Source organism: Leucopleurus acutus, assembly GCF_964270905.1.
Source record: "Leucopleurus acutus genome assembly, chromosome: 6".
NCBI lineage: Eukaryota > Metazoa > Chordata > Mammalia > Artiodactyla > Delphinidae > Leucopleurus > Leucopleurus acutus.
Window position 1 is genome coordinate 28,917,484 of NC_139149.1, and position 19,663 is coordinate 28,937,146.

Below are 19,663 nucleotides of genomic sequence, written 5' to 3' on the forward strand. Positions count from 1 at the left end.
GATATATGATTTGCAACTATTTTCTCCCATTCCATAGGTAGCTTTTTCATCTTTTAATTGTTTCATTCACTTTGCTGAAGCTTTTAAGTTTGATGTTGCCCCACTTGTTTATTTTTGCTTTTGTTGTTTGACATGGATATAAAACTTTCCATGTTTTACAGTTTCAGGTCTTATGTTTAATTCTTTAATCCATAGTGAGTTAATTCTGGTGAGTGCTATAAAATAGGGGTCCTATTTCATTCTTCTGCATGTGGTTATCCAGTTTTCCAACACCATTTATTGAAGAGACTTTTCCTACTGAGTGTTCTTATGATGATAAATGCTTATTTGTTTTCTCGTAGTAACCTATCCTTGAATTATTAGAATTGAATGTATTTGGTCACGTGCATTTCTAATGGAGACAGAAACATCTGTTACAAATTTAGATTCTGTATTTGATTATAATTTTAAACACAAGTTTTCTTTTATGGGGTACCTATAAAATATACAAAATTTTTTCAGGATAATACCAAAATTTATGTAACTCCACAATTGAAATGAAATAGTTGCAAATTCTATATATATAAATATATCTATATATTTGTACATGTTTGTGTGTATATATATGTATATATGTGTGTGTATCTATCTATCTGTCTGTCTATCTTTAACCACTGCGGTTATAAAAGGAAATAAACTAATGAATGAATTTTGTCAGAATATGACGCTTTTAAAATTGTACAAAGTATGAAATTTTAGTTGGAAACACGCAGCTTAAAAAAAAATAAGATAAACATCCTAAAAATTTGGCTCTTTCCTTGGGCTATTCCTATAAAAGGGATTAAAGACATGTTTCTTTAAGATGATGTTAGGGTTGCAGGTTCTACTTACTTCAGTAAGACTTTGGTGATACTTCTTTCCCAAATGAGTTCTCTTGAAGGAACGAAAACTTCATGTTCTCATCCTCCACCCTGCCTGCTCATCCTTCTTTATAAAATCACTTCTGCTTTAGTAAGCTGATTCTGACAAGTGTGCGCACAGGCAGTAATGACTAGACTCCAACAGTAGGTCATGAATAGAGGGAATTTTGAAGCCATTAAAATGGGTTTCAAGGCCTGTCTTATCATGATGTGCTCTCAGAGCAGAAGGTTGACTGCAGTCACAAGATGAATCGTGAAATAGGAGGACCCACTGAAGTGTGATGCTGGACCAGGAGCATGGTTATTCTGAAGCATCTCTTGATAGTGATCTGGCGATGCTAGTGAATTGACCTCATCTATTGTCCCCTTAGATCAATTGCTTTCTACATGTCGACCTTGAACACCTTAGCACTGAGGTAACACCAAACATGATCAGGCTTTTCTGTTTGGCTTCAATTCTATCTCTTGAATCTATCATCTTACTGTAGAAAATTTTACAAAGAGGAATGAGACATTTTAAGAGTATACTGGAGGCCTAGCCTTTTCTCACAGGAAACTACTTTTCTCTTCTCCAGGTTCAACCCTAAATTCATTGTTGAAAGTGTCTTATTGTTCCCTGGGAAGAAACCATTACCAAGATACCTGTCCTTTGTGTTTCACTGCTTATTCTTGGGGCTGCAGGGATTCTGGAAATCTTATAGTTGGTCAAAATAAATGTGATAATCTGGTTCCACTCAAATTTATCTTTCTTTCCTTTCTCAAACACAATACCAGAAAGAAACATAATTATCAAAAGGTTTTTTCATAAAGAGGCAATTTGAAGTAAAATAATGTTTTTGCATTCCTCTGAAACATAAGTATATTCTTAAGTGAGAGTAAGTGTGTTTTTTCTTTTTCTCACCTCTCCTTCCTTTCTCCTTTTCCCTTTCCTCTCATTCCTTTTTTCTTTTCTTTTTTCTTCTTGGGGTGAATTGTCATGCCTTTTCACTTAAAGGCAACATCGCATAGAGATTAGGAATATAGGTTCTGTAATCAGAGTGCATATATTCACTTCTAACTTTCTTAATGTATATTCTGAGCAAGATATTTAATCTTCTAAAATTTCAGCCCTCCTATCTCTAATATGGGCATAAAAATGCTATCTACATCACACAATTTTAATGAGAATTAAATAAAATAACCCAAATAAAGAGCAGGGGACATAGCAAGCACTCTATAGATATTAGATAATATATTAGTTCATAAATTTTAATATATTAGTATTGCAAAACTTTTTAAAGTATTTCAGAGTAGTTAGATAACGTAGAAAGGAAAGGAAGAACTTGCCTATAAAATTATTTGACTCCTAATATATTGACTTTTTTTTTTTTTTTTTGCGGTAAGCGGGCCTCTCACTCTTGTGGCCCCTCCCGTTGCGGAGCACAGGCTCCGGACGCGCAGGCTCAGCGGCCATGGCTCACGGGCCCAGCCGCTCCGCGGCATGTGGGATCTTCCCGGACCGGGGCATGAACCCACGTCCCCTGCATCGGCAGGCGGACTCTCAACCACTGCGCCACCAGGGAAGCCCTATTTATTGATTTTTGATGGGATTTTCTGTGTATATTATGGTTGTCAGTTTTGCTTTTTAGTAAATTATGATGATGTGTATTTTAAAATTTAACTAAGTTTTCAGATTAATCATTGTAAAATTGTATCACATATCCATTATATGATTACTTAACCTCATTCATTGTCCTTCATTCCAAATGCTGTCATATATTCATTTTCTCTTTTCCCTTAGATGAATTTGCCAGCTATATGTTTTATTAATCCTTCAGAGTATTAGAGTATAATTTGTATTAGAGTAAAATTAGTTACTAATTTTGATGCTTTTAATCTTATTTTCTCAACTTTTGCTTTCATCTTTACCTTATCCTGTTATACATTCTCTTTGATTTCATTATGTGTGTCTTTTATCAAATGTTTTAACCTGAATACATAATATATTTTTGTAATTTAAAAAAATAAAGACTGTAAAACTATCAGTATTTCTCTGCATACAGATTAGCTGATCTTTCTCAATCTGTGGTCCTGGGACAACCTGGATGTTATTCAAAGAAAGATGCCTGGGACTCAGTCAAGAAATTCTACTTTAGACTCTCAGAAGACAAATGGTAGACACTGGCATTAAAATACATAATGGTTCACTAGAGTAAATCCCTATATATCTGAGATTTTTTCCCTTTTTCTTCATTACTTATAGTTTCAGTTTAGATATTTATCCAACATTAATTTTAACAAGTGGCTTAAGTATTTTAAAAATGGTTAAAATTTTATGTGTTTTTTTTTAATACATCTTTATTGGAGTATAATTGCTTCACAATGCTGTGTTACTTTCTGTTGTACAACAAAGTGAATCAGCCATATGCATACGTATATCCCTATATCCGCTCCCTCTTGAGCCTCCCTCCCACCCTCCCTATCCACCCATCTAGGTCATCGAAAAGCACCGGCTGATCTCTCCTTGCTATGCTGCTACTTCCCACTAGCTGTCTATTTTACATTCGGTAGTGTATATATGTCGATGCTACTCTCACTTTGCCCCAGCTTCCCCCTCCCGCCACCTGTGTCCTCAGATCCATTCTCTATGTCTACATCTTTATTCCTGCCTTGCCACTAGGTTCATCGGTACCTTTTTTTTTTTTTTAGATTCCTTATATATGTGTTAGCATACAGTATTTGTTTTTCTCCTTCTGACTTACTTCACTCTGTATGACAGACTCTAGGTCTATGCACCTCACTACAAATAACTCAATTTCGATTTTTTTATGGCTGAGTAATATTCCATTGTATATATGTGCCACATCTTCTTTATCCATTCATCTTTCGATGGACACTTAGGTTGCTTCCATGACATGGCTATTGTAAATAGAGCTGCAATGAACATTGTGGTACATGTTTCATTCTTTTTGTTTCTTGCAGTAGGCGGGCCTCTCACTGTTGTGGCCTCTCCCATTGTAGAGCACAGGCTCCGGACGCACAGTGCAGGCCAAGCGGTCATGGCTCACGGGCCTAGCTGTTCTGGATCTTCCCGGACTGGGGCATGAACCCGTGTCCCCTGCATCGGCCGGGGGACTCTCAACCACTGAACCACCAGGGAAGCCCAAAAGCAATGTTTTTAGGAGAAGAAAAAAAGGCTAAATTATAGGAAAACTTGTGGGGTATATTGTTTAAAAATAGGGCTTCCGGGAAGATAGCAGAAGAGTAAGATGCGATCACCTTCCTCCCCACAGATACACCAGAAATACATCTACACGTGGAACAACTCCTACAGAACACCTACTGAATGCTGGCAGAAGACCTCAGACCTCCCAAAAGGCAAGAAACTCCCCACGTACCTGGGTAAGGCAAAAGAAAAAAGAATAAACAGAGACAAAAGGATAGGGCCAGGACCTGCACCAGTGGGAGAGAGCCGTGAAGGAGGAAAGGTTTCCACACACTAGGAAGCCCCTTCAAGGGTGGAGACTGCGGGTGGTGGAGGGGGGGGGGGCTTCGGAGCCGTGGAGGAGAGCACAGCAACAGGGGTGCGGAGAGCAAAGCTGAGAGATTCCCGCACAGAGGATCAGGGCCGACCGGCACTCACCAGCCCGAGAGGCTTGTCTGCTCACCTGCCGGGGCGGGCGGGGCTGTGAGCTGAGGCTTGGGCTTCGGTCAGAGCACCGCGAGAGGACTGGGGTTGGCGGTGTGGACACAGCCTGCAGGGGGTTAGTGCACCACGGCTACCCCGGAGGGAGTCCAGGGAAAACTCTGGACCTGCCGAAGAGGCAAGAGACCTTTTCTTCCCTCTTTGTTTCCTGGTGCATGAGGAGAGGGGATTAAGAGCGCTGCATAAAGGAGCTCCAGAGACGGGCGCGAGCCGTGGCTAAAAGGTCGGACCCCAGAGACGGGCATGAGACGCTAAGGCTTCTGCTGCCGCCACCAAGAAGCCAGTGTGCAAGCACAGGTCACTATCCACACCCCGCTTCCAAGGGAGCCTGTGCAGCCCACCACGGCCAGGGTCCCAGGATACACAGAAAACTTCCCCAGGAGAACGCATGGTGTGCCTCAGGCTGGTGCAACGTCACACTGGCCTCTGCCGCCGTAGGCTCACCCCCCATTCCGTACCACTCCCTCCCCCCGGCCTGAGTGAGCCAGAGCCCCCGAATCAGCGGTTCCTTTAACCCCATCCCTTCTGAGCGAAGAACAGACGCCCTCCGGCGACCTACACGCAGAGGCGGGGCCAAATCCAAAGCTGAGCCCCTGGGAGCTGTGAGAATAAAGAAGAGAATGGGAAGTCTCTCCCACCAGCCTCAGAAGCAGCGGATTAATCTCCACAATCAACTTGATGTCTGTGGAATACATGAATAGAGAACGAATCATCCCAAATTCAGGAGGTGGACGTTGAGAGCAAGATTTATGCTGTATAGCTTTGCTTCCACCTTTTGTCCTAGGGTTCTATCCATCTCTTTTTCTTTTTCCTTAATAATTATTTTTTTATTTGAATAACTATTATATTTTAACTTACTTTATTTTCTTTCTTTCATTTTCCTTCCTTCCCTCCTTTCTTTCCTTCCTTCCTTCTTTCTCTTTCTTTCTTTCTTTCTACTAACTTTTTCTTTCTACTTTCTCTCCGTTTTATTCTGAGCCACGTGGATGAAAGGCTCTTGGTGCTGCAGCCAGGAGTCAGTGCTGTGCCTCTGAGGTAGCAGAGCCAACTTCAGGACACTGGTCCACCAGAGAACTCCCAGCTCTACATAATATCAAATGGTGAAAATCTCCCAGAGATCTCCATCTCAACACCAGCACCGAGCTTCACTCAACGACCAGCAAGCTACAGTGCTGGACATCCTATGCCAATCAACTAGCAAGACAGGAACACAACCCCACCCATTAGCAGAGAGGCTGCCTAAAATCATAATAAGTCCACAGACACCCAAAAGCACACCACCAGACGTGGACCTGCCCACCAGAAAAACAAGATCCAGCTTCATCCACAAGAACACAGGCACTAGTCCCCTCCACCAGGAAGCCTACACAACCCACTGAACCAACCTTAGCCACTGGGAACAGACACCAAACACAACAGGAACTACGAACCTGCAGCCTGCAAAAAGGAGACCCCAAACACAGTGAGATAAGCAAAATGAGAAGACAGAAAAACACACAGCAGATGAAGGAGCAAGATAAAAATCCACCAGACCTAACAAATGAAGAGGAAATAGGCAGTCTACCTGAAAAGGAATTCAGAATAGTGATAGTAAAGATGATCCAAAATCTTGGAAATAGAATAGACAAAATGCAAGAAATATTTAACAAGGACCTAGAAGAACTAAAGATGAAACAAACAGTGATGAACAACACAATGAATGAAATGAAAAATACTCTAGATGGGATCAATAGCAGAATAACTGAGGCAGAAGAACGGATAAGTGCCCGGAAGATAAAATAGTGGAAATAACTAATGCAGAGCAGAATAAAGAAAAAAGAATGAAAAGAACTGAGGACAGTCTCAGAGACCTCTGGGACAACATCAAACGCACCAACATTCGAATTATAGGGGTTCCAGAAGAAGAAGAGAAAAAGAAAGGGATTGAGAAAATATTTGAAGAGATTATAGTTGAAAACTTCCCTAATATGGGAAAGGAAATAGTTAATCAAGTCCAGGAACCACAGACACTCCCATACAGGATAAATCCAAGGAGAAATACACCAAGACACATATTAATCAAACTGTCAACAATTAAATACAAAGAAAGCATATTAAAAGCAGCAAGGGAAAAACAACAAATAACACACAAGGGAATCCCCATAAGGTTAACAGCTGATCTTTCAGCAGAAACTCTGCAACCCAGAAGGGAGTGGCAGGACATAGTTAAAGTGATGAAGGAGAAAAACCTAAAACCAAGATTACTCTACCCAGCAAGGATCTCATTCAGATTTGATGGAGAAATTAAAACCTTTACAGACAAGCAAAACCTGAGAGAGTTCAGCACCACCAAACCAGATTTAAAACAACCGCTAAAGGAACTTCTCTAGGCAAGAAACACAAGAAAAGGAAAACACCTACAGTAACGAACCCAAAACAATTAAGAAAATGGGAATAGGAACATACATATCGATAATTACCTTAAATGTAAATGGACTAAATGCTCCCACCAAAAGACACAGATTGGCTGAATGGATACAAAAACAAGACCCATATATTTGCTGTCTACAAGAGACCCACTTCAGACCTAGAGACACATACAGACTGAAAGTAAGGGGATGAAAAAAGATATTTCATGCAAATGGAAACCAAAAGAAAGCTGGAGTAGCAATTCTCATATCAGAAAATATAGACTTTAAAATAAAGACTATTAGAAGAGACAAAGAACGACACTACATAATGATCAAGGGATCGATCCAAGAAGAAGATATAACAATTGTAAATATTTATGCAAGCAACATAGGAGCACCTCAATACATAAGGCAAATACTAACAGCCATAAAAGGGGAAATCGACAGTAACACATTCATAGTAGGGGACTTTGACACCCCACTTTCACCAATGGACAGATCATCCAAAATGAAAATAAATAAGGAAACACAAGCTTTAAATGATACATTAAACAAGATGGACTTAATTCATATTTATAAGACACGCCATCCAAAAACAACAGAATACACATTTTTCTCAAGTGCTCATGGAACATTCTTCAGGATACATCATATCTTGGGTCACAAATCAAGTCTTGGTAAATTTAAGAAAACTGAAATTGTATCAAGTATCTTTTACGACCACAACGCTATGAGACTAGATATCAATTACAGGAAAATATCTGTAAAGAATAGAAACACATGGAGGCTAAACAATACACTACTTAATAACGAAGTGATCACTGAAGAATTCAAAGAGGAAATCAAAAAATACCTAGAAACAAATGACAATGGAGACACGACGAACCAAAACCTGTGGGATGCAGTAACAGCAGTTCTAAGAGGGAAGTTTATAGCAATAGAAGTCCACCTTAAGAAACAGGAAACATCTCGAATAAACAACCAAACCTTGCACTTAAAGCAAGTAGAGAAAGAAGAACAAAAAACCCCCAAAGTTAGCAGAAGGAAAGAAATCATAAAAATCAGATCAGAAATAAATGAAAAAGAAATGAAGGAAACAATAGCAAAGATCAATAAAACTAAAAGCTGGTTCTTTCAGAAGATAAACAAAATAGACAAACCATTAGCCAGACTCATCAAAAAAAAAAAAAAAAAGGGAGAGGACTGAAATCAATAGCATTAGAAATGAAAAAGGAGAAGTAACAACTGACACTGCAGAAATACAAAAGATCATGAGAGATTACTACAAGCAACTCTATGCCAATAAAATGGACAACCTGGAAGAAATGGACAAATTCTTAGAAATGCACAACCTGCCAAGACTGAATCAGGAAGAAATAGAAAATATGAACAGACCAATCACAAGCACTGAAATTGAAACTGCGATTAAAAATCTTCCAACAAGCAAAAGCCCAGGACCAGATGGTTTCGCAGGCGAATTCTATCAAACATTTAGAGAAGAGCTATCACCTGTCCTTCTCAAACTCTTCCAAAATGTACCAGAGGGAGGAACACTCCCCAACTCATTCTACGAGGCCACCATCACCCTGATACCAAAACCAGACAAGGATGTCACAAAGAAAGAAAACTACAGGCCAATATCACTGATGAACATAGATGCAAAAATCCTCAACAAAATGCTAGCAAACAGAATCCAACAGTACACTAAAAGGATCATACACCATGATCAAGTGGGGTTTATTCCAGGAATGCAAGGATTCTTCAATATATGCAAATCAATCAATGTGATAAACCATATTAACAAATTGAAGGAGAAAAACCATATGATCATCTCAATAAATGCAGAGAAAGCTTTTGACAAAATTCAACACCCATTTATGATAAAAACCCTGCAGAAAGTAGGCATAGAGGGAACTCTCCTCAACATAATACAGGCCATATATGACAAACCCACAGCCAACATCATCCTTAATGGTGAAAAACTGAAAGCACTTCCACTAAGATCAGGAACAAGTCAAGGTTGCCAACTCTCACCGCTCTTATTCAACATAGTTTTGGAAGTTTTAGCCACAGAAATCAGAGAAGAAAAGGAAATAAAAGGAATCCAGATCGGAAAAGAAGAAGTAAAGCTGTCACTATTTGCAGATGACATGATACTATACATAGAGAATCCTAAAGATGCTACCAGAAAACTACTAGAGCTTATCAATGAATTTGTTAAAGTAGCAGGATACAAAATTAATGCACAGAAATCTCTGGCATTTCTATACACTAATGATGAAAAATCTGAAAGTGAAATTAAGAAAGCACTCCTATTTACCACTGTAAGAAAAAGAATAGAATATCTAGGAATAGACCTACCTAAGGAGACAAAAGACCTGTATGCAGAAAAGTATAAGACACTGATGAAAGAAATTGAAGATGATACAAAGAGATGGAGAGATATACCATGTTCTTGGATTGGAAGAATCAACATTGTGAAAATGACTCTACTACCAAAAGCAATCTACAGATTCAGTGCAATCCCTATCAAACTACCACTGGCATTTTTCACAGAACTAGAATAAAAAATTTCACAATTTGTATGGAATCACAAAAGAGCCAGAATAGCCAAAGCAATCTTGAGAACGAAAAACGGAGCTGGAGGAATCAGGCTTCCTGACTTCAGACTATACTACAAAGCTACAGTAATCAAGACACCATGGTACTGGCACAAAAACAGAAAGATAGATCAATGCAACAGGATAGAAAGCCCAGAGATAAACCCACACACATATGGTCACCTTATCTTTGATAAAGGAGGCAGGATGTACAGTGGAGAAAGGACAGCCTCTTCAATAAGTGGTGCTGGGAAAACTGGACAGGTACACGTAAAAGTATGAGATTAAATCACTCCCTAACACCATACACAAATATAAGCTCAAAATGGATTAAAGACCTAAATGTAAGGCCAGACACTATAAAACTCTTAGTGGAAAACATAGGTAGAACACTGTATGACATAAATCACAAGATCCGTTTTGACCCACCTTCTATAGAAATGGAAATAAAAAGAAAAATAAACAAATGGGACCTAATGACACTTCAAAGCTTTTGCGCAGCAAAGGAAACCATAAACAAGACCAAAAGACAACCCTCAGAATGGGAGAAAATATTTGCAAATGAAGCAACTAACAAAGGGTTAGTCTTTAAAATTAAGAAGCAGCTCATGCAGCTCAGTAACAAAAAAACAAACAACCCAATCCAAAAATGGGCAGAAGACCTAGATGGCGGAAGAGTAAGACGCAGAGATCACCTTCCTCCCCACAGATACACCAGAAATACATCTACACGTGGAACAACTCCTACAGAATATCTACTGAATGCTGGCAGAAGACCTCAGACCTCCCAAAAGGCAAGAAGCCGCCCACGTACCTGGTTAGGGCAAAAGAAAAAAATAAACAGAGACAAAAGGATAGGGACGGGTCCTGCACCAGCGGGAGGGAGCTGTGAAGGAGGAAAAGTGTCCACACACTAGGAAGCCCCTTCGCGGGCGGAGACTGCGGGTGGCGGAGTGGGGGAGCTTCAGAGCTGTGGAGGAGAGCACAGCAACAGGAGTGCGGAGGGCAAAGCAGAGAGATTCCAGCGCAGAGGATCAGGGCCGACCGGCACTCACTAGCCGAGAGGCTTGTCTGCTCACCCGCCGGGGCGGGCGGGGCTGGGAGCTGAGGCTCCGGGTTCAGTCGGAGTGCTGGGAGAGGACTGGGGTTGGCGGCGTGACCACAGACTGAAGGGGTTAGTGCACCACAGCTAGCCGGGAGGGAGTCCGGGAAAAGGTCTGGGGCTGCCGAAGTGGCAAGAGACTTTTTCTTCCCTCTTTGTTTCCTGGTGCGTGAGAAGAGGGGATTAAGAACGCTGCTTAAAGGAGCTCCAGAGACGGGCGCGAGCCGCGGCTAAAAGTGCGGACCCCAGAGACAGACATGAGATGCTAAGGCCACTGCTGCCGCCACCAAGAAGCCTGTGTGCGAACACAGGTCACTATCCACACCCCGCCTCCGGGGAGCCTATGCAGCCCGCCGCTGCCAGGGTCCCGGGATCCAGGGACAACTCCCCCGGGAGAACGCACGTTGCACCTCAGGCTGGCAACGTCATGCCGGCCTCTGCCGCCGCAGGCCCACCCCACACTCCGTGCCCCTCCCTCCCCCGGCCTGAGTGAGCCAGAGCCTCCGAGCCAGCGGCTCCTTTAACCCCGTCCCGTCTGAGCAAAGAATAGACGCCCTCCAGCGACCTAAATGCAGAGGCGGGGCCAAATCCAAAGCTGAACCCCTGGGAGCTGTGAGAACGAAGAAGAGAAAGGGAAATCTCTCCCAGCAGCCTCAGAAGCAGCGGATTAAAGCTCCACAATCAACTTGATGTACCCTGCATCTGTGGAATACATGAACAGACAACGAATCATCCCAAATTAAGGAGCGGTGTGGATGAAAGGCTCTTGGTGCTGCAGCCAGGAGTTAGTGCTGTGCCTGTGAGGTAGGAGAGCCAACTTCAGGACACTGGTCCACAAGAGGCCTCCCAGCTGCACACAATATAAAACAGCGAAAATCTCCCAGAGATCTCCATCTCAACATCAGCACCCAGCTTCACTCAACGACCAGCAAGCTACAGTGCTGGGCATCCTATGCCAAACAACTAGCAAGACAGGAACACAACCCCACCCATTAGCAGAGACGCTGCCCAAAATCATAATAAGACTACAGACACCCCAAAACACACCACCAGACGTGGACTTGCCCAGCAGAAAGACAAGATCCAGCCTCATCCACCAGAACACAGGCACCAGTACCCTCCACCAGGAAGCCTACACAACCCACTGAACGAACCTTAGCCACTGGGGACACACACTAAAAACAACGGGAACTACGAACCTGCAGCCTGCAAAAAGGAAACCCCAAACACAGTGAGATAAGCAAAATGAGAAGACAGAAAAACACACAGCAGATGAAGGAGCAAGATAAAAATCCACCAGACCTAACAAATGAAGAGGAAATAGGCAGTCTACCTGAAAAAGAATTCAGAATAATGATAGTAAAGCCATGATCCAAAATCTTGGAAATAGAATAGACAAAATGCAAGAAACAGTTAACAAGGACCTAGAAGAACTAAAGATGAAACAAACAGTGATGAACAACACAATGAATGAAATGAAAAATACTCTAGATGGGATCAATAGCAGAATAACTGAGGCAGAAGAACGGATAAGTGCCCGGAAGATAAAATAGTGGAAATAACTAATGCAGAGCAGAATAAAGAAAAAAGAATGAAAAGAACTGAGGACAGTCTCAGAGACCTCTGGGACAACATCAAACGCACCAACATTCGAATTATAGGGGTTCCAGAAGAAGAAGAGAAAAAGAAAGGGACTGAGAAAATATTTGAAGAGATTATAGTTGAAAACGTCCCTAATATGGGAAAGGAAATAGTTAATCAAGTCCAGGAACCACAGACACTCCCATACAGGATAAATCCAAGGAGAAATACACCAAGACACATATTAATCAAACTGTCAACAATTAAATACAAAGAAAGCATATTAAAAGCAGCAAGGGAAAAACAACAAATAACACACAAGGGAATCCCCATAAGGTTAACAGCTGATCTTTGCGCAGAAACTCTGCAACCAAGAAGGGAGTGGCAGGACATATTTAAAGTGATGAAGGAGAAAAACCTAAAACCAAGATTACTCTACCCAGCAGGGATCTCATTCAGATTTGTTGGAGAAATTAAAACCTTTACAGACAAGCAAAACCTGAGAGAGTTCAGCACCACCAAACCAGCTCTACAACAACTGCCAAAGGAACTTCTCTAGGCAAGAAACACAAAACAAGGAAAAGACCTACAATATTGAACCCCAAACAATTAAGAAAATGGGAATGGGAACATACATATCGATAATTACCTTAAATGTAAATGGACTAAATGCTCCCACCAAAAGACACAGATTGGCTGAATGGATACAAAAACAGACGCATATATTTGCTGTCTACAAGAGACCCACTTCAGACCTAGAGACACATACAGACTGAAAGTAAGGGGATGGAAAAAGATATTCCATGCAAATGGAAACCTAAAGAAAGCTGGAGTAGCAATTCTCATATCAGACAAAACAGACTTTAAAATAAAGACTATTAGAAGAGACAAAGAACGACACTACATAATGATCAAGGGATCGATCCAAGAAGAAGATATAACAATTGTAAATATTTATGCACCCAACATAGGAGCACCTCAATACATAAGGCAAATACTAACAGCCATAAAAGGGGAAATCGACAATAACACATTCATAGTAGGAGAATTTAACACCCCACTTTCACCAATGGACAGATCATCCAAAATGAAAATAAATAAGGAAACACAAGCTTTAAATAATACATTAAACAAGATGGACTTAATTGATATTTATAGGACATTCCATCCATAAACAACAGAATACACATTTTTCACAAGTGCTCATGGAACATTCTCCAGGATAGATCATATCTTGGGTCACAAATCAAGTCTTGGTAAATTTAAGAAAATTGAAATTGTACCAAGTATCTTTTCTGACCACAACGCTATGAGACTAGATATCAATTACAGGAAAAGATCTGTAAAAAATACAAACACATGGAGGCTAAACAATACACTACTTAATAACGAAGTGATCACTGAAGAAATCAAAGAGGAAAAAAAAATATCTAGAAACAAATGACAGTGGAGACACGACGACTCAAAATCTATGGGATGCAGCCAAAGCAGTTCTAAGAGGGAAGTTTATAGCAATACAATCCTACCTTAAGAAACAGGAAACATCTCGAATAAACAACCTAGCCTTGCACCAAAAGCAATTAGAGAAAGAAGAACAAAAAAACCCCAAAGTTAGCAGAAGGAAAGAAATCATAAAAATCAGATCAGAAATAAATGAAAAAGAAATGAAGGAAACAATAGCAAAGATCAATAAAACTAAAAGCTGGTTCTTTGAAACGATAAACAAAATTGATAAACCATTAGCCAGACTCATCAAGAAAAAAAGGGAGAAGACTGAAGTCAATAGAATTAGAAATAAAAAAGGAGAAGTAACAACTGACACTGCAGAAATACAAAAGATCATGAGAGATTACTACAAGCAACTCTGTGCCAATAAAATGGACAACCTGGAAGAAATGGACAAATTCTTAGAAAGGCACAACCTGCCAAGACTGAATCAGGAAGAAATAGAAAATATGAACAGACCAATCACAAGCACTGAAATTGAAACTGTGATTAAAAATCTTCCAACAAGCAAAAGCCCAGGACCAGATGGCTTCGCAGGTGAATTCTATCAAACATTTAGAGAAGCGCTATCACCTGTCCTTCTCAAACTCTTCCAAAATATACCAGAGGGAGGAACACTCCCCAACTCATTCTACGAGGCCACCATCACCCTGATACCAAAACCAGACAAGGATGTCACAAAGAAAGAAAACTACAGGCCAATATCACTGATGAACATAGATGCAAAAATCCTCAAAAAAATGCTAGCAAACAGAATCCAACAGTACATTAAAAGGATCATACACCATGATCAAGTGGGGTTTATTCCAGAAATGCAAAGATTCTTCAATATATGCAAATCAATCAATGTGATAAACCATATTAACAAATTGAAGGAGAAAAACCATATGATCACCTCAATAAATGCAGAGAAAGCTTTTGACAAAATTCAACACCCATTTATGATAAAAACCCTGCAGAAAGTAGGCATAGAGGGAACTCTCCTCAACATAATACAGGCCATATATGACAAGTCCACAGCCAACATCATCCTCAATGGTGAAAAACTGAAAGCATTTCCACTAAGATCAGGAACAAGACAAGGTTGCCCACTCTCACCACTCTTATTCAACATAGTTTTGGAAGTTTTAGCCACAGCAGTCAGAGAAGAAAAGTAAATAAAAGGATTCCAAATCAGAAAAGAAGAAGTAAAGCTGTCACTATTTGCAGATGACATGATACTATTCATAGAGAATCCTAAAGATATTACGAGAAAACTACTAGAGCTTATCAATGAATTTGTTAAAGTAGCAGGATACAAAAGTAATGCACAGAAATCTCTGGCATTCCTATACACTAATGATGAAAAATCTGAAAGTGAAATCAAGAAACCACTCCCGTTTACCATTGCAACAAAAAGAATAAAATATCTAGGAATAAACCTACCTAAGGAGACAAAAGACCTATATGCAGAAAATTATAAGACACTGATGAAAGAAATTAAAGATGATACAAAGAGATGGAGAGATATACCACGTTCTTGGATTGGAAGAATCAACATTGTGAAAATGACTCAACTACCCAAAGCAATCTACAGATTCAATACAATCCCTATCAAACTACCACTGGCATTTTTCACAGAAGTAGAACAAAAAATTTCACAATTTGTATGGAAACACAAAAGACCCCGAATAGCCAAAGCAATCTTCAGAACGAAAAACGGAGCTGGAGGAATCAGGCTCCCTAATTTCAGACTATACTACAATGCTACAGTAATCAAGACAGTATGGTACTGGCACAAAAACAGAAATATAGATCAATGGAACCGGACAGAAAGTCCAGAGATAAACCCACGCACATATGGTCATCTTATCTTTGATAAAGGAGGCAGGAATGTACAGTGGAGAAAGGACCGCCTCTTCAATAAGTGGTGCTGGGAAAACTGGACAGGTACATGTAAAAGTATGCGATTAGATCATTTCCTAACACCATACACAAAAATAAGCTCAAAATGGATTAAAGACCTAAATGTAAGGCCAGAAACTATCAAACTCTTAGAGGAAAACATAGGCAGGACACTCCATGACATAAATCACAGCAAGGTCCTTTTTGACCCACCTCCTAGAGAAATGGAAATAAAAGCAAAAATAAACAAATGGGACCTAATGAAACTTCAAAGCTTTTGTGTAGCAAAGGAAACCATAAACAAGACCAAAAGACAACCCTCAGAATGGGAGAAAATATTTGCAAATGAAGCAACTGACAAAGGATTAATCTCCAAAATTTATAAGCAGCTCATGCAGCTTAATAACAGAAAAACAAACAACCCAATCCAAAAATGGGCAGAAGACCTAAATAGACATTTCTCCAAAGATGATATACAGACTGCCAACAAACACATGAAAGAATGCTCAACATCACTAATCATTAGAGAAATGCAAATCAAAACTACAATGAGATAGCATCTCACACCAGTCAGAATGGCCATCATAAAAAAATCTAGAAACAATAAATGCTGGAGAGGGTGTGGAGAAAAGGGAACCCTCTTACACTGTTGGTGGGAATGTAAATTGATGCAGCCACTGTGGAGAAAAGTATGGGGGTTCCGTACAAAACTACAAATAGAACTACCATATGACCCAGCAATCCCACTACTGGGCATATATCCTGAGAAAACCATAATTCAAAAAGAGTCATGTCCCAAAATGTTCATTGCAGCTCCATTTACAGTAGCCCAGAGATGGAAACAACGTAAGTGTCCATCATCGGATGAATGGATAAAGAAGATGTGGCACATATATACAATGGAATATTACTCAACCATAAAAAAGAGTGAAATTGAGCTATTTGTAATGAGGTGGATAGACCTAGAGGCTGTCATACAGAGTGAAGTAAGTCAGAAAGAGAGAGACAAATACCGTATGCTAACACATATATATGGAATTTAAGAAAAAAAATGTCATGAAAAACGTAGGCGTGAAACAGGAATAAAGACACAGACTTACTAGAGAATGGACTTGAGGCTATGGGGAGGGGGAAGGGTAAACTTTTACAAAGCGAGAGAGAGGCATTGACATATATACACTACCAAACGTAAGGTATATAGCTAGTGGGAAGCAGCCGCATAGCACAGGGAGATCAGCTCGGTGCTTTGTGACGGCCTGGAGGGGTGGGACAGGGAGGGTGGGAGGGAGGGAGACCGCAAGCGGGAAGAGATACGGGAACATATGTATATATATAACTGATTCATTTTGTTGTGACGCTGAAACTAACATACCATTGTAAGGCAATTATACTCCAATAAAGATGTTAAAATGAAAAAAAAAAAAAGACCTAAAGAGACATTTCTCGAAAGAAGATATACAGACTGCCAACAAACACATGAAAGAATGCTCAACTTCATTAATCATTAGAGAAATGCAAATCAAAACTATAATGAGATATCACCTCACACCAGTCAGAATGGCCATCATCAAAGAATCTAGAAACAATAAATGCTGGAGAGGGTGTGGAGGAAAGGGAACACTCTTGCACTGCTGGTGGGAATGTGAATTGGTACAGGCACCATGGAGAACAGTATAGAGGTTCCTTAAAAAACTACAAATAGAACTACCATGTGACCCAGCAATCCCAGTACTGGGCATATACCCTGAGAAAACCATAATTCAAAAAGAGTCACGTACCAAAATGTTCATTGCAGCTCTATTTACAATAGCCCGGAGATGGAAACAACCTAAGTGCCCATCTTCGGATGAATGGATAAAGAAGATGTGGCACATATATACAATGGAATATTACTGAGCCATAAAAAGAAACGAAAGTGAGCTATTTGTAATGAGGTGGATAGACCTAGAGTCTGTCATACAGAGTGAAGTAAGTCAGAAAGAGGAAGACAAATACCGTATGCTAACACATATATATGGAATTTAAGAAAAAAAAAATGTCATGAAGAACCTAGGGGTAAGACAGTAATAAAGACACAGACCTACTAGAGAATGGACTTGAGGATATGGGAAGGGGGAAGGGTGAGCTGTGACAAAGCGAGAGAGAGGCATGGACATATATACACTACCAAATGTAAGGTAGACAGCTAGTGGGAAGCAGCCACATAGCACACGGAGATCAGCTTCGTGCTTTGTGACCACCTGGAGGGGTGGGACAGGGAGTGTGGGAGGGAGGGAGACGCAAGAGGGAAGAGATATGGGAATATATGTATAACTGATTCACTTTTTTATAAAGCAGAAACTAACACACCACTGTAAAGCAATTATATCACAATAAAGATGTTAAAAGAAAAATTCAACACCCATTTATGATAAAAACACTGCAGAAAGTAGGCAAAGAGGAAGCTTTCCTCAATATAATAAAGCCCTATATGAGAAACCCACTGCCAACATCATCCTCAATGGTGAAAAACTGATAGCATTTCCACTAAGATCAGGAACAAGATAAGGTTGCCCACTCTCACCACTCTTATTCAACACAGTTTTTGAAGTTTTTGCCACAGCAATCAGAGAAGAAAAGTAAATAAAAGGAATCCAAATCGGAAAGGAAGACGTAAAGCTGTCACTGTTTGCAGATGACATGATAGTACACATAGAGAATCCTAAGGATGCTATCAGAAAACTACTAGAGCTAATCAATGAATTTGGTAAAGTAGCAGGATACAAAATTAATGCACAGAAATCTCTGGCATTCCTATACACTAATGATGAAACATCTGAAAGTGAAATCAAGAAAACACTCCCATTTACCATTGCAACAAAAAGAATAAAATATCTAGGAATAAACCTACCTAAGGAGACAAAAGACCTGTATGCAGAAAATTATAAGACACTGATGAAAGAAATTAAAGATGATACAAATAGATGGAGAGATATACCACGTTCTTGGATTGGAAGAATCAACATTGTGAAAATGACTCAACTACCCAAAGCAATCTACAGATTCAATACAATCCCTATCAAACTACCACTGGCATTTTTCACAGAAATAGAACAAAAAATTTCACAATTTGTATGGAAACACAAAAGACCCCGAATAGCCAAAGCAATCTTGAGAATGAAAAACGGAGCTGGAGGAATCAGGCTCCCTGACTTCAGACTATACTACAAAGCTACAGTAATCAAGACAGTATGGCACTGGCACAAAAACAGAAACAGATCAGTGGAACAGGATAGAAAGCCCAGAGATAAACCCACGCACATATGGTCACGTTATCTTTGATAAAGGAGGCAGGAATGTACAGTGGAGAAAGGACAGCCTCTTCAATAAGTGGTGCTGGGAAAACTGGACAGGTACACGCAAAAGTATGAGATTAGATCACTTCCTAACACCATACACAAAAATAAGCTCAAAATGGATAAAGACCTAAATGTAAGGCCAGAAACTATCAAACTCTTAGAGGAAAACATAGGCAGAACCCTCTATGACATAAATCACAGAAGGATGCTTTTTGACCCACCTCCTAGAGAAATGGAAATAAAAGCAAAAATAAACAAATGGGACCTAATGAAACTTCAAAGCTTTTGCACAGCAAAGGAAACCATAAACAAGACCAAAAGACAACCCTCAGAATGGGAGAAAATATTTGCAAATGAAGCAACTGACAAAGGATTAATCTCCAACATTTACAAGCACCTCATGCAGCTCAATATCAAAAAAACAAACAACCCAATCCAAAAATGGGCAGAAGACCTAAATAGACATTTCTCCAAAGAAGTTATTCAGACTGCCAACAAACACATGAAAGAATGCTCAACTTCATTAATCATTAGTGAAATGCAAGTCAAAATTACAATGAGGTATCTTCTCACACCAGTCAGAATGGCCATCATCAAAGAATGTAGAAACAATAAATGCTGGAGAGGGTGTGGAGAAACGGGAACACTCTTGCAGTGCTGGTGGGAATGTTAATTGGT